The sequence below is a fragment of the Lissotriton helveticus genome, chromosome 6 (genome assembly GCF_964261635.1).
Source record: "Lissotriton helveticus chromosome 6, aLisHel1.1, whole genome shotgun sequence".
Taxonomy (NCBI): domain Eukaryota; kingdom Metazoa; phylum Chordata; class Amphibia; order Caudata; family Salamandridae; genus Lissotriton; species Lissotriton helveticus.
In genome coordinates this window covers 603,370,210-603,393,776 of record NC_136067.1, presented here as the reverse complement: position 1 = coordinate 603,393,776, position 23,567 = coordinate 603,370,210, and the positions used below count along the sequence as shown (strand labels likewise).

At 49.2% G+C, this 23,567-nt stretch overlaps 1 protein-coding gene across 1 annotated transcript in view; it reads left to right on the top strand.

The window, feature by feature from the left end:
* The window catches only part of LOC144762795 (CD109 antigen-like), a 628,126-nt gene that overhangs the window by 472,799 nt on the left and 131,760 nt on the right, over positions 1-23,567 (top strand). The window lies entirely within an intron of this gene.

The window sequence follows — 23,567 nt, the reverse complement described above, 5'->3', positions numbered from 1 at the left end:
TATTTTTGATGTATACATTTCTGCTCTTTCTTTATTTGTTGAAATACTACAGAGTCGGCAAGAAGCAATTGTTTAAATTAGTTATGGTTCAGACACTTTCCTGTGAAATAGCCTTTTATGTTTGGTGATAACTTTGGTACCATCTGACTAATCCGCAAGAAATGTGGCACTCCTTTGAGTCATCCTACTACGTTTCTAAATTTCAAGTTTCTTGTAGATCTCTCCAGGAAAGGAAAGGTAAGAAGCAGTTTTGACTAGCAAGACAACTATACAGGGTCTTCCCAGATGACATCAATAACATAACATACAAACTTCCATTGACGTCATGAAAGAGATCTCTATGCACCCGCAATGGTTTCTTTATTTGCGCACATGGTATTTACTCATGCCGTATTGTTAGATGCTGTTATTTATTATAGTCCTGCATAGCCACACCTTCAGTGAAGCTCAGTCTCGGCAGGCATGATTTGCTGGTGGGGGGGTCGCGAGGGTAGGGATTTGCACGGGGAGTTAAAAAAAGTAACTTACCTTCATGGCCCGCTCCGGTCTGGTACCGCGTTGTCCTGCGTCCTCTCCTCCACACAGTAAGCAGCCAAGCAGGCAGCCTCCCTCCACTCCCCTAAGCCCATCACGAAGCTGCAATAGCAGCATTTTGATTGGCTGGGACGCCGACTGCACAGGCATCTATGGGGAGGCCGTTTTCTCAGTGCAGGCTGCATGCAGCCTACATTGAGAAAACGGAGAGTATGCATGACTGGTTTGGTCAGCCCTGGGGCCGACCAAACAGTCAGCGCCCACAACAGTGGGCAAGCCACTCCTCTCCTGCCTGAAGCAGAAACTCCCACCCGCCTGCCTCCAACCTAACCCTATTGCTTTCTCGCAGTGTGAGAAGCAGAAACTTAAAATGGTATTCATAATACCATGTTATGTTTCTGCTTCTGAAACTGCGATAAAGCAGTGGGGCAAGCTTTGTGCCAAGCACTTGTTTAACAGTACATGGGCTGCAGCTGTCTGCAGTGGTGGTTGTCTCCATTGCTTGACCTTCATCCAGGCTCTACACCAAGCCTTAATCTTAACATAATCCACTACTCATGGCTTTCTGCCCAGCACAGCTGAGATTGAGTGTACAGTACTTTGACAAGTTCTGGCTTTGACCAGGCCCCACGGCAAGGCCCATATGCCATGACCATCCATGCTTACCGTTTGACCATGTACAGCATTGCTTGAGTGGATCTTCTGGCCATCAGTCAAGTCCCGTATCAGGCCTTATTAAGTACATAACTCATTGTGCACGGCCTGTAGGCTTAAGCAGTGGGGAATTACTACAGGGCCTGGACTTTTGCCAAGCCTTGTACCCAATCCCATATGGAGCAAGCCCCATTCCAAATAATCCAAACAGGCTCCTTTGTCTGCTTCACTTTCACCTGGATAATCAATCATGGTATAATGTGTGGATTTATACTCTGTTGCACCCAAGTATCGCTTCAGTACAGACCAGGAACATCAAATTACATTCTAAACATATGTTAAACATAAATTGACGACTGGAAATGGCCTGATTTATGCCTTTCAGGTAGTCATATAATCATACTAAGAAGACGTAAATGCATTTACTACTGCTTTATTGTGTGCTACAACTGCCTAAAACTATACAGTAGTAAACCCCATGAAAGGGATGGAGAGTGAACAGATAAAGAAAGGGTCTGCCTTGGGAGTTTGTGGAAACTAAGAAACTTGTGATATTGCGAGCATTCACAATCAATCAATCAGGCTCGGTAAAGTAAAACTACTCAACCGTGAGGTTCTCAAGGTGCTGGGGGGTAAGTGTCGGCCCTGTTGAGTGCTGGGGTCATCCGAAGAGCCAGGTCTTGAGGTCCTTCCTGAATTGGGGCATTGAGGGAGATTGCCAGAGGTAGGTGGAGGGTGTCCCAGGCTTTTGCTGGGAGGTAGGAGAAGGACTTCCCTCCCGTTCTGGTCTTGTTGATACATGAGATGGTGGCCAGAGAGAGCTGGGCTGATCAGAGGTGTCTTTTAGGTGCATGGAAGGAGAGGCGGCTGATCAGGTATGCAGTGCTGGTGTTGTGGAGGGCCTTTTATGCATGGGTGAGGAGTTTAAAGCTTATTCTTCTTTCAACTGGAAGTCAGTGGAGATTGCAGAGGCGTTGGTTGAAGTGACTGCAACTGTGGATGTCGAGGATCAGTCCGGCTGAGGCGTTCTGGACAGTTTAGAGTTTGCAAAGGAGTTTCTTGTTGGTTCAGGCATAGATAGCATTGCCATAGTCCAGTCTGCTGATGATGAGTGCGTGCATGACAGTTTTTCTGGATTCGGTTGGGATCCATCTGAAAGTCTTTCGAAGCATGTGGAGGGCGTTGAAGCAGGTCGAGGATACAGCGTTGATCTGGCAGTTCATTGTGAGCAATGGGGCTAGTATGATTCTGAGGTTTTGCTCGTGTTCTGTCGGGGTGGGGGGGATTTCCGAGGGTGTAGGGCCACCAGGAGCCGTTCCATGCAGAGGGAGTGAAGCCAAGCAAGAGGACTTCTGTCTTTTCCGAGTTGAGTTTCAGGCAGCTTTTCTCCATCCAGGTGGCAACAACTTTCATCCCTTCTGGGAAGTTGTGTTTGGTGATGTTGGGTTAATTGGTGAGGGAGAGAATCAGCTGTGTCGTTCGTGTAAGAGACGATGTTTAGCTTGTGGTTCTAGACAATGGTTGCGAGGGGGGCCATGTAGACATTGAAGAGGGTGGGGCTGAGGGAGGAGCCGTGAGGCCGTCCATAGTAGGTCTCTGTTGGTTCCGAGAGGTAGGGAGGGAGTCTGACCCGCTGAGTTCTGCCGGTGAGGAAGGGGTGTATCCAGTTAAGGGCCTTGCCGTGGATGCTGGCGTCGTGGAGTTTGGTGGCTAGGTTGCAGTGGGAGACGGTGTTGAATGAAGCCAAGAGGTCCACGAGGATGAGGGCTGCGGTTTTGTCTTGGTCGAAGAGAGAGTTGATGTCATCAGTAGCAGCGAGTGGGCAGTCTCGGTGCTGTGGTTGCTTTGGAATCCGGATTGGGAGATGTCCAGGACATTGTTAGCTTCAATGAATGGGTGTTGATCAATTAATCAATCATTTGTGAAGTGCACTACATACCCGCGAGCATCTCAAGGCACTGGGTGGGGCAGCTACTGATCGAAAAAGCCAGGTCTTGAGTATCCTCATGAAGGTCAGCAGGTCCTGGGTCTGTCGTAGGCTCAGTGGGAGGGTGTTCCATGTCTTGCCGGCAAGGTGGGAGAAGGATCTCCCACCGGTGGTTGTTCTTCGGATGTGCGGGATGGTGGCGAGTAAGAAGTCGGCGGAGCGTAGCTGGTGGTTGGGGATGTAGAAGGAGAGCCGTCTGTTGAGGTAGGCTGGGCCAGTATTGTGGAGTGCCTTGTGTGCGTGTGTTAGGAGCTTGAAGGATATCCTATTGTTGACGGGGAGCCAGTGCATTTTTCTCAGGTGGGGGGTGATGTGGCTGTGGCGTGGTACATGGAGGATCAGTCGTGCCAAGGCGTTTTGGATGCGTTGTAGTCATTTGATGAGCTTGGTCGGGGCTCCCGCATAGAGGTTGTTTCCGTAGTCGAGTCTGCTGCTGACGAGGGCCTGGGTGACTGTCTTTCCATCTGTAGATCCTGCGGAGCATGCGGAGGGTGTTGAAGCAGGAGGAGGAGACGGCGTTGACTTGCTTGGTCATTGAGAGCGTTGAGTCGAGGATGATTCCCAGGTTGCGTGCGTGGCCGGTGGGTGTCGGGGCTGCCCCCAGTGCCGTCGACCACCAGGAGTCGTCCCAGGCTGAATGGTTGGAGCCGAGGATGAGGACCTCGTCTTGTCCGAGTTCAGCTTTAGACGGCTGGTCTTCCTACAGTCGGCGACGGCCATCATTCCTTCGTGGAGGTTGGCTTTGGCTGTGATGGGGTCCTTGGTGAGGGAGAGGATCAGCTGAATGTCGTCGGCATAGGAGATTAAGTTGAGGTTGTGCTGTCGGGCTATGTGTGCGAGCAGGGCCATGTAAATGTTGAACAGGGTCGGGCTGAGGGAGGATCTCTGAGGTACGCCGCAGATGATCTCGGAGGCTTTGGAACGGAATGGGGGGAGGCGGATGCTCTGGGTTCTGCCAGAGAGGACGGAGGTGGTCCAATCCAGAGCCTTGTCTCAGATCCCTGTGGCGTGCGCATAGTGTGCGGTGGCAGACGGTGTCGAAGGCGGAGGTCTAGGAGGGTGAGTGCTGCGGCTTCGCCGTTGTCCAGCAAGGTCCTGATGTCATCGGTGGCAGCGATGAGGGCAGTCTCGGTGCTGTGATTGCTGCGGAACCCTGACTGGGAAGGGTCCAGGATTCTGTTTTCTTCGAGGTATCGGGTTAGCTGTCTGTTGATGGTTTTCTCGATGACCTTGGCCAGAGAAGGGGAGCAGAGAGATGCGCCTGAAGTTCTTGAGGTCTCTTCGGTCTGCCTTAGGTTTTTTGAGTAGGGTGTTGATCTTGGCGTGTTTCCAGATCTCTGGGAAGGTCGAGGTCTCGAGAGTGAGATTGATGACGTTGCGCAGGTAGGTTGCGATGGTGCTGCTTGCTCTGTTGAGGATGTGGTGCAGGAATGGGTCCGACGGAGAGAGCCGGAGTGGATTGAGCGCATGGTCTTGATGGTGTCATCGATGCTCACGCTGGCCCAGACTAGCAGGGGTTCGTGGTCGATGTTGTACGGAGGGTCTGTTGTGTTGCTGTCTTTTGGGGCTGTCTGGGGGTTGAAGCTGTCGTGCATGTCTGCTATCTTGCGGTGGAAGAAGGTGGTAAGGGAGTCGCACAGGGCTTGCGACGGCGGGATGCCGTTGGTGTTGGAGCTGGGGTTGGAGAGTTCCTTCACAAAGTTGAAGAGCTCCTTGCTATTGTGTGCGTTGTTGTTGAGGAGGTCTTTGAAGGAGGTCCTCTTGGCCGCCCTGATGAGGTGGTGGTGGTTGCAGATGGCGGCATTGTGTGCTGCGTGGCTGTCCGGAGTTTGTTCACTGTGCCATTTCTTGTTTCTGGCAGGCTTGCTTGGAGGCTAGGAGTTCTAGGGTGAACCACCTGGCCCTCTTTCTGATGTCTCTGTGGGGGGTTTCTTTAGCGGGCGAGGGTGTTGGCGCAGTCCTCGATCCAGCGTCTGAGGCTGTGGGCAGCATCGTCGGTGTTGGAGGGTTCGGTGGGTGGGCTGAGAGTGAGGTTTGCGTGTAGTTGGTCTAGACGAGGGTGCCTCTGAGGGTGGAATTAGGGTCTGTGTGGATCTGGAAATGCATGTGTTCGGTGGTGCTGAGCGCGTCGTCGTGCTAGTCGAGACCCTGATGCTGTTCTTGTGGACGATGGCGATTCCTCCTCCGACTCCGTCGGTTCCGTCTCTGTGGGTGATCTGGTAGCCATCTGGGATGGCTATGGCAATGTCGGGAGCGTAGGAGTCGTTAAACCAGGTCTCTGTCATGAAGGCGACGTCCGGGGATGTTGTGTCGAGTAGGTTCCCAGAGCTTGACGGCATGCTTGCCTGCGGAGCGGGTGTTCAGTTGTATGCATCGGAGGTGGTTGGGGTCTTTCTTGGCGGGTGGTTCGTCGGCTCTGTGGCTGGTGTAGCTGCAGGTCCGGCAGGTGAAGGGGCCGTGTGTGCATTTCGGGGTTGCCTTGAAGCAGGTGCGGCTCAGTCCGGAGTTGAGAGCATGCAGAGTGCTGGCGTCGTAGTGGCGGCGGTCATCGTGGCGGGTGCGGGGGCCAGAGGTTCTGGCGCTGGGCGCAGTCCAGGCGCGGACTGGCGCAGATGCGCTTGCCTTAGGTGCGCCTTCTGCTGCGCGCAAGCGGCTGGCATACATGGGGAGGTGGAAGGGAGGAGCAGCTGGGAGGCGGGGCAGCGAATGGGTAGAGGGCAGTCAGGGGGGGGCACAGGGGACGCAGCGGCGAGGGCGGTGAGGGACAACGAAGGTAACAGAAGGAAAAGGGGCACAAAAGTCGAGCTTAAAACGAGTGGCACAGAAGGCAAACGGAAACAAAAAACGAGTGGAACAGAAGGCAAAAGGGGCACAGAAACGAGGGGAAACCGAATGGCACAGAGGGCAGAAAGGCACAAAAAAACAAGTGGAACGGAGGGCAGAAGGGCACAAAAACGAGGGAAAAATGAGTGGAACAGAGGGCAGAAAGGCACAAAAAACGGTGTGAAAACGAGTAGAACAGAGGGCGGAAAGGCACAAAAAGTTAAGGAAAAATGAGTGGAACAGAGGGCAGAGAGGCACAAAAAACGAGACAAAAACGAGTGGAACAGAGGGCAGAAAGGCACAAAAAATTTGGGACCTACCTGGTGGGGTCAAGGGTCGCTCTCCTCACTGCGCAGCAGCCGGCCTATATGGTGAGGTGGTAGGGAGAAGCAGCTGGGAGGCGGGAGGCGGGGGCAGCGAATGGGCAGTGGGTATTCAGGGGGGCGGGGACGCAGGGGGCACAGCAGAAGGGGAAACGAGTGGAACAGAGGGCAGAAAGGCAAAAAAAAACTAGGGAAAAACGAGTGGAACAGAGGACAGAAAGGCACAAAAAACTAGGGAAAAACGAGTGAAACAGAGGGCAGAAAGGCACAAAAAACAAGCGAAAAACGAGTGGAATAGAATGCAGAAAGGCACAAAAACTATGGAAAAACGAGTGGAACAGAGGGCAGAAAGGCACAAAAAACTAGGGAAAAAAAGAGTGGCACAGAGGGCAGATCGGCACAAAAAAACGAGTGGATCAGAGGGCGGAAAGGCACAAAAAGTTAGGGAACAATGAGTGGAACAGAGGGCAGAAAGGCACAAAAAACGAGGGAAAAACGAGTGGAACATAGGGCAGAAAGGCACAAAAAATTTGGGAAAAATGAGTGGAACAGAGGGCAGAAAGGCACAAAAAACAAGGGAAGAACGAGTGGCACAGAGGGAAGAAGGGCACAAAAAACCGAGTGGAACAGAGGGCATAAGGGCACAAAAATGAGGGAAAAACAAGTGAAACAGAGGGCAGAAAGGCACAAAAGAACGAGGGAAAAACGATTGGAACAGAGGGCAGAAAGGCACATAAAACGAGGGAAAAACTAGTGGAACAGAGGGCAGAAAGGCACAAAAAACTAGGGAAAAACAAGTGGAACAGAAGGCAGAAAGGCACAAAAAACGAGTGAAAAACGAGTTGAACAGAGGGCAGAAAGGCACAAAAAATGAGTGAAAAACGAGTGGAACAGAAGGCAGAACGGGCAGAGAGGCACGGGGCAGCAAGGGGAACAGAAGGGAAAACCGGGCAGAGACACAGGGACAGGAAGGGGAACAGAAGGAGAGACCGGGCAGAGAGAGCACGGTGACAGCGAGGGGAACAGAGGGAAGAAAAAGGGGCACGTACCACGTACAGGCAGCGGGGGAAGACAGACAACAGCAGTCACAGACACAACAATGAAAATACAGGCAATACAATAAAAGCAATAACGCGGAGGAAGAACAAACCTACCTACAGCCTACCACTGGCCACCAGGGATGAGGCGCAGGTGGTATCCTGAGGGTGTCGGAGGGCCTCGAACTTCCTCAGCAGCAGCAGCTAGGGCAGGGAGACACAGTCGGTGCTGTGCGGAGAGGGAGCGACCTACCTGGTGTGGTCAATGGCCTTTTTGATGACCTTGGCTGCAAATGGAAGCAGAGAGATGGGCCTGAACTTCTTGAGGTCTTTCAGGGCCGTGGAGGGTTTCTTCAGGAGGGGGTTGACTTCACTGTGTTTCCAGTCGTCGAGGAAGGTGGCGGTCTGGTAGGAGCAGTTGATCATCCAACATCATTCGGGTGAGATGTCAGAGGCGGCTCTGTGTAAGAGTTGGCATGGGCAGGGTTCTGAGGGTGCTCCGGAGTGGATGCTTTTCATGGTCTTCAGGTGTTCAAAATGTTGTTGTTAGTAGGATCCATTTGAGCAGGGTCTGTTGGGTTGCATAGCATGAGGAGGGAGCTGGATTGGTGAGGTAATTTTGGTAATCGAAGTTGTCGTAGCCCACCTTAATCTTGTGGTGGAAGAAGGTGCTGAGTCTGTTGCAGAGGTCTTGGGAGGGTGGGATGTCTGTTGTTTTGCTGCAGTGTTTGGGGAATTCCTTGATGACTTAGAAGAACTCTTTGGTTTTGTGTGCATTGGTGAGGATTCTGCCTTGGAGGAATTTCTTCCTCGTGAATTTGTTGAGTTAGTGGTGTGCAGTGGTGGCTGCTTTGTAGGTGGTGCGTGGTTTGGGGTTTTTTGTTGTTCCTCCATGTCTTTTCAAGTCATCTGCAGCAGTGTCTAGGATCTTAGAGTGCAGGGGTGAACAACTTTGCTTTCCTGATGTGTTTTCCAGTGGCTCTCCTAAGGAACCTGAGTGTGTCGGCGCAGTTCGTGATCCAACAGTGGAGGTAGAGCGCTGCAGTGTTTGTGTCTGATGTAGTCGGTGTTGGCGTGCTGACAAGGGCGAAGGTGAGCTGGTCTTTGGTAACTTTGTTCCAGTTTCTGCGGGGGAGGCAGTGTGCATGCTTGTGTACAGTGTTTTTCTTTTAAGGAGAAGTGGATGATCTCTCCAGGGGAGGTCTGTGGTGTGGCTGTAGGAGAAGCTGTTTCCTCCAGTGAAGACGGGGTCGAGTGTGTGTCCTGCTGTGTGGACAGTGACTAGTTGTTTCAGTCCTATGTTGTCGAGGTTCTCTAGGAGCGAGGCAGTGTTTGTGTCATTGTGGTTTTCCAGGTGGAAGTTTAGGTCTCCGAATAAGATGTAGTCTGTGAATGGGAGGGCATGAGGTGCAATGAGGTCGGTAATGACATTAGTAATGGGTGCGCAGGGCCAGGAGAACTGTAGATGAGAGTTCCGTTGAGAGTCATTTTGGGGTTGGTCTAGATTTGGAACTGAAGGTGCTCCATGAGGGTCATTGTGTCGTCCTGGAGAGTGGTTATGCAGAGGGTGCTTTTGTGAACGACGGCGATTCCTCCTTCTGGACGGATGGGGGGTCCTTGCGCAAGATCTTGTATATGTGGGGAAGGGCGGTGGAGATGTCGGGTGCAGATTTGGCAATGGTCCATATTTCCGTGAGGAAGGCGACATCGGGCGAGTAGGTGTTGAGGAGGTCCCAGCTTCTATAGCATGCTTGTGTAGGGTATTAAAAAAAAAACACGAGCAACCCATAAGTCCATGCAAACTGGGTATTAACTTATAGTTAGCAACAAATGTACACATGGAACTCATTTTGGGAAATAAATTTTTTCATCATACATTCTTATTTTGTGTTAGTTTAGTCAGAGGAGGGAAAGGAATAAGGCAGAATATATCTGCCATAGTGAATTGCAATAATACAATACAGTGTCATAAAAATGCTACGAAATGAGGGCTACTATTGGTTGACCGGTTAGGCTTACCTATAAAGCAACTGTGGTGAACCATTTCCTGAGTATGTTCATGCGAGGATGTACACTAGTGTTGGAAGCCGGAGTCCCCGTCCCGCACCACTGTCACCAAATGTGAGACCCAAGACTCCTCACTCAGCGTTAGGCCAAGTAAGGACACCGTTTGAGATAGCCCTGCTCACCCCCTTAGTATCTTGGCACGAGCAGCCAGGCATATTTCCAAGGCACGAGTGTACAGTATGTGCAACCATGCCCACAGCAACCCCCTGGTGACACCACAAATGGACTCCACACGAGTTTGATAAAAACAAGTATAAACTTTATATAAAATGATATATGATCAGACCACACAATACAAAAGCCAATATATAATAAAGGGTAATATTCGTTCCGGCTGGCTGGTAGGTTCAAAACCCAACCACCGCTTTAAAAATGCTATGCTGGTTGCAATGCTAGAATCACACATATTGTAATGGACAAACAATAATGCACTGTGTAACTATACAATCCTGTGCTGGGCGAAGGATAAATAATACAATGCGTAACGATACACCCCAGTACCGTGCAAAGGGAGAAATAATGCAATGCATACCGCTACAATCATGTACTGCGCGATGAAGGAATAATGCAATGCGTCACACCTCAATCCCGTACTTTGCCATGAAGAAATAATGCAATGCGTACCGCTACAATCATGTACTTTGCAATTAAGGAATAATGTAATGCGTTGCCCTACAATCGTGTACTTTGCAATAAAGAAATAATGTCAGGTGTCATAATACAGTCCAGCAGTTCGTTAGCAGCAAAAAAGGCAATGTGCATTACAACAAGCAGCCTCTTAGATAACAGTTGCCCCCACACAAATCAACGATGACATAAAGTACCGCTTCTTACTCTGGCCCTAGTACTGCCACTCCTTTAGTCTGTACAGGACCCGATTCAGAGCCGAAGTAAAGGCTCACGTCGTCAGAAGGACTGAGAGGCCGAGAGAGTGTCCCTCCGAGCCTGCACCCCGCCCAGGTAGTGATCCATGTTACCTGGGGGCGCGATCCCACTCTCGTCTCCTCCTTCAGCGAGTTGGGCCTTTCATGCAAAACTTTCCAAATGAGCCTCAGCGGATCGGCCTGGCAGCTCAGCTCCTCTGGGGCTGCCGGTCCAGGCCATGACTGTTAGGAAGATCTCAGGCAGTCGCAGGGCACACATACCCCATGCCCCTGAGATTACTTTACTCTGGGTACACGTTCACCACAGCACCCTCCGGGTCTCCTCTGGCACAAAGCCACACACACACAACGCTGATGGGACTTCACATCGACACCGAATGCAAGTTCACCAGGTACTCCTCCCACCGGTCTCAGTTGGCACCAAGACACGCACACCGTGCTGCAGATACTCACTTTCTTCCGGTGCACACGATAAGCAGCCGATCACTTCTACAGTCCCAGGTTGCACCAAAGCATGCACACTGTTTTACTGAGACTTACTCCAACTCCGTTGCCCAAAATCCAGGCGCTCCTCACTAACGCCTTCGGACGCACCACGACACGCTCACCGTGTCCACGCCTCACTTTTTCTCCGGTGCACTCGATGACCAGGCGCTCTTCACCAACGCCTCCTGTGCACCCCGACACGCACCCTGCATGTCAGAGACTCTCTCCACTTCCGATGGACAAGTTGATCAGGCGCTCCTCACCAATGCCTCCTGTGCACCACGACACGCACCCTGAGCGTCCGAGACTCACTCCATCTCTGATGCACACGCCGACAAGGCGCTCTTCACCAGTGCCTGCGGTGCACCACAACACGCACCCTGCGCGTCCGTGTCTCACTTCAGCTTTGGTGTACACGCTAACCAGGCGCTCTTCACTAATGCCTGCGGTGAATCACGACACGCATTCAGTGCGTCCGAGACTCACTTCAGCTTCGGTGCACACGTTGACCAGGCACTCTTCACTAGCGCCTGCGGTGCACCACGACACACACCCAGCGTGTCCGAGTCTCACTTCTCCTCTGTGTGTCCAAGATCACAAGGCACACCTTCTGAGGATCTCAAGCTGCCACAACACGTGCCCACCGTGTCGCTTAAAATTTCTCTGGAAACTTTTATGTTTCTGTGTTTCCAAACAGGGAGACAGCTCACTTCTGGCCCTTGAGGTAACAAGACACAGCACAAAGCACTGTCTTCGTCAAACAGGGGGGACCCAGTGCATCAAGCACAGTCCCAACAGCCTCTTCCTTGGTTAAAACAGCATACTGCAGACCAGCCCCAGATCAGGGAGCAAGGGTTGGTCTTTTGCCAGCAGTCTCTACAGTTGTTTCTTTTTCAGTCTCAATCCATTTCTGTTCCATTCCAACGTTTAGGGGTCCCAGCTCTCATAGTTATACCTCTAATTTTTTTTGAAATTCATTGTGCTCAGGGGTCCCTGAACCCTGCCTAAAACAGTTCTGGGTGTCTCCCTCCCAGTGTCACCTTTCACCATTTGATACTGGGGGTCTGGTTCCTTAATCACTCAGCAGGAGATGGGTCAATTGTTTTATAGCAACAACCCAGGCCTCTTCACCTCCAGGGGCGTCTCCTCGCCTACTCTCCAGATTCAGGCCAGCCTGGTGCCATCTCAACCCCCTGCCTAGGTCAAGACCTCCCCCAGCTCCTCTCAGATCCAGACAGTCAATCCACATTCAGCAGAGACACACAGAAAGGCTTAAAGCACAAAACTCAGGCACTTTCTAAAAGAGTGGTTTCTGAGCACACACTGACAAAACCACTTACATAGAAAGATGTGTTATGGCCCTGTGAGTTTATACATACTAAACTTCACCTCTTCATTTTAAACGTATAGGAAACTAGGCTACCAAAACACAATACCCAGTCTCCCCCATTCTGCCCTATGGGCAGGATGGCCTTTCACCAGTGAAAAACGAAATGGAGTGTTTTTCACTGTCAGGACATAGCACACACCTCAGTATCTGTCCTGCCTTTTACTTACACTGCACCCTGCCCAGGGGTTACCCGGGACCTACCACAGGGGTGCCGACTTTGTACGCAAAAGGGAAAGTAAGGCCTGACAAGTGGTTGCACTTGTCAGGACAACATGCTAACTTAGCAAACTGTGTGCAGGCCCTACACTGCAGGCCTGAGTTCCCTTCTTCACACACCTTTGCATTACTAGTCCTGGCACACACAGTGCACATCACTAGGGACTTTACTAGTAAGGTAAACATACCAATCATGGCCAACCAATTACCAATACACTTTACACAGGGAACACTTGTACTTTGACACTGTTTGACACTATGGCAAAGTACCCAAAGTATCTAAAAACAAAGGAGGTAGAGGCAAAAAGTCAGGGGTAATCACACCAAGATATGCCAGGTCTAACAAATAGCATTTCGCAAATAAGGCTGGACCCCTTTCGATTTTTATGCCTGAAAGAGAATAAATAAACAGTGGCAGGATATTAGTGTGTTTGCATCATACCGATATACACCTAAGTACATGGGTGGGTTTAATCATTTCTGACGAATCACCTTTAGATTCGGACTGTCAAACGGCTCATCATTACGGGGGTGCATAAGGCGTTTGATGCCGATGTCTAAAGAAGGATTAAGAATTGAAAGTAATTGGGCTTGTCCGAAAAAGAATTGGTCGGATTAGCAGCATCGTAATCTGAGCAGTACTCACTGTGATAGACTGGTCTATTCTCATTCGCTCCGCGAGTAGGAGATAGGGCACTATGCTCAATGGTGTTCCATTCACTTGTTGCCTTGCTTTCCGGATTCCACAGTCAAAGTACTTGTAATAACGTCTTGGGGGCATGACTTGCATCAAGATCATGTAATTGAGTCCAGGTCTAGTGTGATGCTGGTAGACTGATAACCAGTTAACTCCCCTGTAGCGGTGGTTCATGCCGCACAAACTGGCAATCCACACACCAATAGAATTAGATTTTATTGAGGCGGTCAGTTTCTTTTAAAAGGTCCAAAGTGACTTTGATATTGTAGTAGTGGCTATTCAATATTGTTGATCGTCATATTGTGTCAATTAGGACAAGTAATACACACTGGCAGTCCATACACCCAACAGATTATGATTTCATTGACGAGGCCAGTTTGTTTTCATAGTTTCAGATTGGCCTTGATGTTGTGGTGGCAGCTGGGTCAATATTAATGACTACCATATTATGTCAGTTAGGACAAATGATATTATTTGACCATCCTCTTTGGTCATAAGTGTTGGATAACCATATTCCATATGACTGTATCCAGTAGGGAAATATCTAACAAGGTACACAATGGTACTACCTATGGTCCCATGAATGACATACCATATTGTGTTAGTTATAAAGTCAAAAAGCTGAGGTAGCATATTCGCACAGTTATTCCTAAGGTTATTCACAGTAATCATTTAGCAATGTCAGATTAAGACACATGTGAGAATCTCAAAACATTATACACAACACATCATGTAGAGTACATTACATTGGTGGGATAATCATGAACAGAATTGAAGCAAGACAGTGAGTATATGCACATTCATCTTGCACATATAAGATTGTTTGTTTTATCGTTGTTTGCTATCTGTTGAGGCAACATATTATAAAGGTGACATAATTGTGAACAGAATTAGGGCAGTGAGTATATATACATGTTCACATTTGTCCATCTATTACATACAAGATTTTTGATCTCATCATCGTACAACCCAAATGGAATTCTTTGTTGCCGTAGGTAAGAATGGATTGAATTATGAATAAAAGGCTCTGTCTCATCAATGGATCTACAGCGTGTGCCAACACTGTGATGTGGTTGGTGTGTCATATTAGTAGCTGAGAGTGATAAACGTTTGCCATTCCTCTAGGCTTTTGAGGTCCTCTCTGATAGAGTTGCACCTGTCTATCCATTTGCACTCTAGGCTCTGTACAATTAAGGACAAATCTCCGCCTCTTGGGGGAAACTTTCTTTTTCAATGATCTGTCAATGTAAGTTATCAACTGAGTGATTCTTTCCTTTGTAATGTTGTACTAACGGGGCACTGGATACGGCTTCTGTGCTTTTTAATCCGTGCCTTAACAGATTGAGATGTCAGTCCAATGTGTATTAAGGTTTTTTTTTAAATATTTCTGTATTCGGGTGCAACGCATCCATATAAGATACAGTTGAGCATTCGTACAAAAAAGAGAAAAATATATCATATGACAAGTATAAAAAACAGTTCAAACAGCTAAAACATCATAAAAAGTTTAAAACAATACAAATTGATAAGACTCCAGGGGTATGCACATCCATGTGCTAAAAGGACTTAGCAAGAGCAGACCGCACAGGTTCAGTCAATTCTGGATAACCTAGATCTGTAGGCGGCTGTAGATCCCAGCCTGGCTGGAAGAGCCCTAATACAATATAACAGCGGCCCGCAAGAAATGTATCACTGCGCAGAGTGTGCGGGGAAAAGGTAACAACTGTAAGTGCAGAAGAGCCACTTTAGCTTGCCTAAACTTCAAACTTTTCAACAAGGGCCGAAGAAAGCAATGCCTGGGCAATGAGAAAAATGAGTATAAAATGTAACGTTGGTCAGGTGGATGAAACAAAAACGCCAGGGATGCTAAAAAGTGATGGAGCTGATTGAATCTGAAGCGTGTGATTAGGAATCAATCATGAGCACTGGAAAGAGCAGAGAGGTATGGTTCAATGCCCAGTACCGATTTTAACATTACATAGGCCCTAACCGAGGGTTTACTAAGCTCAGAGTTTTTGTGGTTTACAGTTGAAAATTTGGGGTGTAAATCTTTTCTAATTTTAACATCTCCCAAACTTAAAGTGTCATGTGCATAGAAAATATCTGGCCTGCCTATCACCAGAAGGACTCCTTTACGTATCGTATCCTGGAATTTTGTTGACATGTTCCAGAGCCAGACAATCCGCAACGATCATGCAAATTAAATTCTTATGTACAGAAGGCCATGTCTTTATCCAGCTCACTAAATGTTTGATTGCCACTTTTCCCCCCAGGTAACCAATCCCTAACTCTTCATCAACAGACCAGGCTTGCGTTCGGGGACTCGCAAAATCCAGCGCAAGAATTTGTTCTCCGCCGCCTGTAACCTATATGTGGGCACATACCCCCAGATTTTGTTGCCATATATGACTCTTGCTATACCTTTAGACTTATGCAGTTTTAAAATGACCTCCTGGGCCCATGAACCCAGTCTACTTGCAAAACTAGTGATGGCTCCCAAGGATGTATTCAGCTCGCTCAGCTTCCCTTCTAAGAGAGCTTCCCACGAAGTTTATCATCAAACAGCACTCCCAGATAGGGGAAAGCCAGGACCTTACCAAGGGTATACTTGCCAGCTTTACAGCTTTTTGTCTGGAACCCCCGGGACCCACAACTAGGACATAAGACTTGGTATAGTTCACAAACAGGTCCAGCCTATCCATAAATGCCACAAAACCGTCTATTAAGACCTGCAGACCCGGCCCGTAAGAGCCATGAGCACTGCATCGTCAGCATAGAGTAGGCCTGGCAATGCTCTCCTTCCTACTCTAGGGGAGTCAGATTGGAGGGCTAGAAGGGTAACCTCGAGGTCATTAATATAGATCGAGAATAAAAAAGGGGCTAGGATACAGCCTTGACGAACCCCCTGTGTCCAGTTACAATTATTGGAAAGATCTCCCTCATGAGAAAATCTCACTGCCGCCGTTGTGTGGGCCTGGAGTGATATCAGTTAATGAACAATGTGAGGATCCACTCCCAACGAGGTTAGTATGTCCCACTGCTTAGACAAGTTTACCCGGTCAAAAGCGGATGTGAGGTCCATGAAAGCAAAATACATAGCGCCACTGTGTATTTAGATATCAGGAGGTAAACATTGAGAAATTGGTCTGTGGTTGACAAGCCTTCCCGGAAGCCATATTGGGCTTATGATAAGATGTGGTTATCTGTGGCCCACAGGGACAATCTCGATAGTAGTACCCAACCCAGGACCTTAACTACAGCATCAATGAGGGAGATTGGACGGTAAGACTGCAGATTATCCTTGTCTCCTTTTTTAAAGATTGGGACTATGATAGCGGTGGAGCAGGAGGGCAACGTCCTTTTCAAGGCTGCCGCATTTAGGACTTGTGTCAACAAGGGAGCCCAAACCTCGGTGTTCTTGGTCTCCCAGTTTTCCTGTAAACAAAAGATTTTATATGACCTAACAAACAATATTCAACTTCATCAGTAAACTTGGAAGACAAACCTGGCACATTCCAGGATATAAGACTAAATTCGCTACCAGGACTGTGGTTGATATTATCATGGGAGAAAAATGGGAAGAGAGGATCCTGAAGCCTCTCCTGGGGCATGTGGTTAAGCACGGGCGCACATTTGGGAGTTGGGCTGATACAATCTCATTTGGGCTTGATATTAATGGGGGACATACTTCCTCTACACTCTGTCTCAGAGAGTCAATTTGTTGGCGGGGAGAGAAATCAGTGTCCTCCACCTCCTAAGGTCAATCCAGCATATTCAAATCTGCAAGGGGGCCAAAAGAGTTTGAAAGTGGCAATAACTGCACAAAGCTACCTTTATCCAGCCTTCCCCTTATAATCAGTGCCTCCCCTGGAATACACATCGGGGGTCTGCGGGTATCGTACCGAGATAATAATGCAGTCTCCTTCAAAGGATTTCTTTGATGGGCATATCCATGCCACCCTCGGTGCCATCAAGATATCCTTATTATCCCTGACTGAATACCCAGAGTGCAAGGCACGAGCTACGATGAGAGGATACTTCGCACAGCTTATTAAGGAAGCTGAGAATTCCACCAAAACCCTATTCAAGATAGTGAAGGATTTTGTCCATCCTCCTGTTATGAAGACCCAGAGCGCCCCTAGTAAGACCCTATGTAACGGGCTCTCTGATTTTTTTCAGGACAAAATTTTGAAGTTATCCTCTTCATTTGATCCCGCCTTGTCCCCTCTACCGACTGTTGAGTCGGACTTTCAGCAATCCTCACTGAACTTCTTTGTAGAGCTTACTTCAGAGACTGCCACTGAACTACTTGTCCAAGTTAGTTCAGGATCACCGTTGGATCCAGTCCCCGCCAAGGTGATGGGCAATCTAGCACCGGTTCTCATTACTTCCCTTCTCTCCCTCTGGAATACCTCTTTAAATCGGGGTCAATTCCCTTCAGTATGGAAACAGGCCTTATTGGTGCCCATTTTAAAAAAAACGGATGCTGATCCTTTACAATTCAGCAGCTATCGCCCAATATCCCTTCTTCCCAAACCTGCTAAAATCCTGGAGAAGGTGGTGCAGAGGCAATTGGCCCACTATCTTGAAACGAACCACCTGCTGCATGACTCCCAGTCAGGTTTTAGAGCTGGTTTTAGTACAGAGACTGCTTTATTGGAGGTATCTGAGACAATACGTGAGTGTGTGGACAGAGGTGAGGAGGCCATGTTGGTCCTCCTCGACCTGTCCGCCGCTTTTGATACTGTGTCTCACGATATTCTACTAGACCGCCTACAGCAGCTGGGAATCGGAGGCACTGTACTTACCTGGATAAGATCGTTCCTTACGGGGCGGTCGCAGAGGGTACTCCTTCGGCCCTTCCAATCAGAGGATAAACCTCTTCTGTGTGGAGTGCCCCAGGGTTCGGCTTTGAGCCCTCTCCTATTCAATGTTTATCTAGGCCCGCTTGCTAGGGTGGTTGAAGCGTGGGGGGTCAGAGTGGTCTCCTATGCTGATGATACTCAGCTTGTGTTCTCCTTTAGAGACCACTCTGACTCCCATTTTTCTAACTTCCGCAATTGCCTTAGCAACATCTGTTCCTGGATGGCTTCTAACCATCTGGTTTTGAACACTGACAAAACGGAGGTTTTGTTTTTTAATCAAAAAAACTACTCTTTCTGCGACCCTCTGGTGGCCTACTATTTTGAATCCCCCCCCGATTCCTGTCCAGTCGGCCCGTAACCTGGGCTTTCATTTGATAATGCCATGTCTCACAAGGCCCAGATCAATAAGGTTACCTCTGCCTGTTTTGGCAAACTCCGCATGATCAAGAAGATCCTTCCGTATCTTCCTTTGGACTCACGTAAAACCATTATCCATGCTCTGATTACGTCACACCTTGACTATTCAAATAGTCTATATGCCGGTGCCCCCTTGTACCTTATTGAAAGGTTACAAGTAGTTCAAAACGCAGCGGCTAGACTAATCGGAAATATTCCTCTCCGCCATTCTGTAGCAGCTTATCGGAAAGAACTGCACTGGCTTCCCATCTCTTGCCGTATAAAGTTCAAAGTTTTGATCCTTGCCTTCCGTGCCATTAATGACTTGGGCCCGGTTTATTTGAGAAAAAGACTCAAATTATCTTTATCATCCAGATCTTTGAGATCCAACAGCTTACGTCTTCTAGTGGTACCAAGATTTCGCCGCTCCAGGTGTGGAGGAAGAACGTTTGGAGTAGCTGCGGCCAAGCTCTGGAACACCCTCCCTTTAGATCTAAGGTTATATGAGTCGGAACAAGCATTCCGTCGTAAACTCAAGACTTGGCTGTTTACTACTGCTTAATATAGTTCTTCCAACGATCAGTAATCTATAGCGCCGGGACACCCCTTCTGGGGGTAGCCGTGCGCTCTACAAGTTTCTTAAATAAATAAATAAAAGGCCAACCAATGGCAAAATTTATTGATTAGTTGGACATGGATTCCTCTTTATAAGCCACTAGACCAGGCACCCCTGAAAAAAACACAGAATATGGAGCACATGCTGGGGGAAGGTTGATCACAGGGGACTGGCGAGCCTCAGATAATTGCACCCCTGTATGAGGAGTGTCTTCGTGGCCTAAGGCCCTATTGTCCCATGCAGCGCTAAGAGCACCGCCATGGCCACCGGACCCTAGTGCTGTATGTTGGGCCATAACTCACTTGGGCTTTAGGGGGATGTTAAAGTGCTGGGCGCCACTGTTACTCAAGGGAATAATAGAAGGGTTGGTGACAGCTAATAAGGGGGACTTGAGAAGGTGGATGTTTTTCCACTGAAGTCAAAAGAGTGTCCATCTTGCTAGCCAAATCCCTTGATGTTAGCTCCAGTGTATCCAATCTGATCAAAAGCAGAGATAAAAGGTCTGTTAGAGTTGCCATAATGTTATGTAGAGCTGGTGCCAAATGAATCAACAATTCCTCCACAAGTAACCCATTAGCAGCGTTCGCCTGACCATGGTGCGTAATCACAGGAGCTTCCAAGATCTTCTTTGCCTTCCGTTTCTGTTTAGGAACAGGGGAGCTCACCGGGTCCTGGGATGGGATGGTTGGGGCAGGGGGAAGCTCAAGCCTTGGGGCTAACAGTTCGGGTGAGGATGACTCCACGGGTGCCAAGTTTGAAGCAGGGGAAGGGGCAGGCAGGACCTGGGCCATGGGGGTCCTTGGCAAGGTAGATAGTACACCTAGTCCTGAACACCACGGGTCTAGTGAGAGCCACCTCTCCGCCCGAACTATCTCCTTGTTGATAGCACCCACTGCCTCTGCCAGAAATGTATCAATAGTGCGGCACAGCTGACACGTAGGAGTCGCTAGCTGAGCCTTCCTTTTTCCCATTATGCTTGATTGGACATAGCCCAACAACAACCCAACGACAAAGAATCCAATAGCCCAGAAAACCCAAGGAAGGTAACAAAATGACTAACAAATTGAAAAACATAAACACAGGTGGGTCTGTGAACTGACTTCATGGATTCCTAGGTTGTCCCTTCCAGTAGGCTAGTGTTGGGGGACGTTGGTGCAAGCTTTTATTCAAACCCAGCCATAACCCAGGGTATGCGGCCAAGAGAGTAGGCTTAGCCCAGCCTCATCAAGCCGCAGACGGAAGCAGATGGGCCCGCCCTTGTCCTGGGCTTTGCCTGGGCAGTGGCGGCCGGGAATCAAGCACGACCTTTCAGCAACTACAGGCGTGAAGGTGAAACAGTGGTGGCCCTCCTTTCGCTGGGGCTGCTGGGTGATGTGGTCCATGCTCCCTCTTGCCCCCGGAGCAATCTGCAGGTGTACCACGCTGCATGAGTCAGGCGCAGCTTTTTAGCACCTCCAGGTGCGAATGGGGAAGCAGTGGCGGCCCTTCTGCCGCTGGGGCTGCTGCGCGATGTGGTCCGTGCTCCCTCTTGCCCCCGGAGCAATCTGCAGGCATCCCGCGCTGCGGGAGTGAGGTGCGGCATTTCAGCCCCTCCAGGCATGATGGTGAAGCAGTGGCAGTCCTCCTGCCGCTGGGGATGCTGGGCGATGTGGTCCGTGCTCCCTCTTGCCCCCGGAGCAATCTGCAGGCATTAAGTTGCATGGGCACAAAATGTAATAAATTACATTGGAACAGGAACAATTTGTATGTTGTTGAAGAGATATCTTTATGTCTCCTTGTATGAATTCTTCGGTATTGGTAGTATATTGAAAGGCAATACATCTTTCAATAGTTCCTTGAATATACTCATAGAGTTCAAGGTTAGCCAGTGTTGCTTGATCATTTTAACAATTCTGGTACTGTGTGGACAGAAAGTGATGACACAAATGGTTTTATTACACAGTGTCCCTTGTTTTGGTTTGAGTATTTCTTCTCCCGGGCTGTACCAAGCTCTTTTCATAGAGGTTTTGACTAGTCTCTTAGAGTGCCCTCTTTCTCTTAATTTGCCACTAATAGAACCCTCACAGACAAAATCTTCTTTTTGAGTGCAGTTCCAACGTAGTCTAAGGAAATGGCCATCTTGAAGTCCATCTTTTAGAGCACAGGGGTGGAAACTTCCGTGTTGTAAGAGTGTGTTCCGTTCCATGAGTTTCCATTATAGGCTCACAATAAGCTTATTATCTTTGCTCTTGATTTCCAGATCTAGGACTGGCCTGTTTTCTTTGTTCGTATCATAGGTAAATTTAAGAAATGGATGACACGTGCTCAGATATAATATGAACTGCTGGAGCATCTCTTCTGGGCCTTTCCTTTTCATGAAGATGTCATCTATCCGGCATTCTATGTTTTCATAGAAGGGGTTTATTATGGTATTAATGAGCTCAAGCTCAAAGTTACCAACATAGAGATTAGCTAGATCAGGTGCAAAAATTGCTCCCATCAAAGTTTCTGAGAATTGTTGATGGTATGTGGAGTTATACATGAAGTGGTTGGTCATTAATGCAATCGTTAAAAGATCCGTAATGAATGTTGTTTGGAACATGGCACGGTGCAGGCGTAAATCCAGGATTTTCTGTATCACCCTGTTTTCATTCTGGGGGATATTCATGTAAAGTGATTCACTTTGTGGGGAACATACATTGAGGAAGATGTAGTTAAGTGGTTTGTGACCAGAGATGTCCGGTAGGCTGAGAGATGCTGGGTACTGAGGTAGGTGGGTGAAGGTGTACACAGGAGAGAGGGCCATGGGTGTTGGTTGGCGTCAAGAGCTGGCAGTTGTTCATGCGTCCGGGGTTGAGATCGTGGAGGGTGCTGGAGTTGTAGATTGTGGAGGGAGCTGGAGGCGGATCAGAGGAGGAGGTTCCCTGGCGCTGGTCGCGATTGGGTCACGGATGGGCACAGACAGGCTTGCCTGTGGCGCAACTTCGGTAAGCAAGCGACGCGCCGCTGCATGCGGCTGGCATTAAATAGGGCTCATGGGAGGGCAGGTCAGCTGGGAGACGGAGGCGAGAAGGAAACACTGGAGGGGGGGGGGCACAGGAGCAGCAGCAGTGGGGAAAATGAAGGAAAGACTGAGAAGTGAAATTTGAAAACGAAGGGAAAAGTGAAAAGGAGAAAGATGACAGCAGGGCAGAACGAAGGAAAGAGGAAAAGGGGCACAGAAGGAAAGAGGCAGAGTCAGAGCAGTAGAAGAGCAGAGTGCTCTCCCACTGGACAACCAGGGATGAGGCGCAGGCAGAAGCCTGCGGGTGGAGGATGGCCTTGAGCACCCTGCCTCAGGGGGCAGCTCTTACAGGTGGAGTTGTGCAAAGGGAGAGCAGTCACACTGACCAGGTCAGTGGTCTTGCTCATTCTGCCATTCAGCAGCCACCATTAAGTAGGGATCGGGGAGGGCGGGTCAGCTGGGATGCGGGAGTGGGAAGGACAAAGTGGATGGGGAGAGGGGGCAGCTGTGGCGGAGGAAAATGAAGGAAAGAGTGAGAAGTGAAAAGCGAAAATGAAGGAAAATGAAGGACGGAGTGAGAAGTGGAAAGGAGAAATGTGACAGAAGTGCAGAACAAAGGAAAGAGGAAAAGTGGCACAAAAGGATGAGGCAAGAGAAGCAGAGCACTCTCCCACTGGACCACCAGGGATGAGGTGCAGGCAGGAGCCTGCAGGTGGAGGAGGGTCTCGAACAGCCTGCAGAAGGGCTCGGGGGCCTCAGGTGGCAGCACGGGGGAGAGCAGTCACAGTGAGGAGGTCAGTGGCCTTGCTCTTCGTGCTGTACAGCAGCCGCCATTGAGTAGGGATCGGGGTGAGGGTGGGTCAGCTGGGTGGCGGGAGCGGGAAAGGACACACTGGAGGGGGAGGGGCCACGGGGGCAGCAGCAGCGGGGGAAAACAAAGAAAAGAGTTGGAAGTAAAGAGTGAAAACGAAGGAAAATGAAGGTTAGAGTGAGAAGTGAAAAGGTGAAAGGTGACAGAAAGGCAGAACAAAGAAAAGAGGAAAAGGCCCACAAAAGGGATGAGGTGCAAGCAGGAGCGTGCGGGTGGAGAAGGGCCTCGAACACCCTGCAACAGAGCTCAAAGGGCAGCACTTAGTGGTGGAGCTGCACGAGGATAGAGCAGTCACACTGGACAGGTCAGTGGTTCACAAGCTCTGGTTCACCCTGTCCCACCCTAGATATTACTCTGAGATTTGCTCCAGTAAATGTCTGAAGTATATCCCCTTCAAGCAAGGCAGGACTGGCCGTTACGGGAAGCATGTGTTTTCCAGGTGGGCCGGAAGGGTGGGGCTGGTTTTCGAGTAGTGGGGGATGGTTTTTCAGCAGTGCTGCAATATTGGCTTCCTGTAACAAAATCAGCAGCAGTGCTAAAGCGGCAAATCTGTGCCTCTCACTAGCACCTAATCCCCCAATCCCTTCCCGGGGCCGGACCAGCTGTATTGCCAGGGTTGGTTTGTGTTCCCAGTCCAGCCCTGCCTTCAAGGGAGGGAATGTAACGGAACAGCCGCAAAATGTAAGCAGGCATAGGCATAGGCATTTTACTCATGAGGAGGAATATGCAATTATAAGG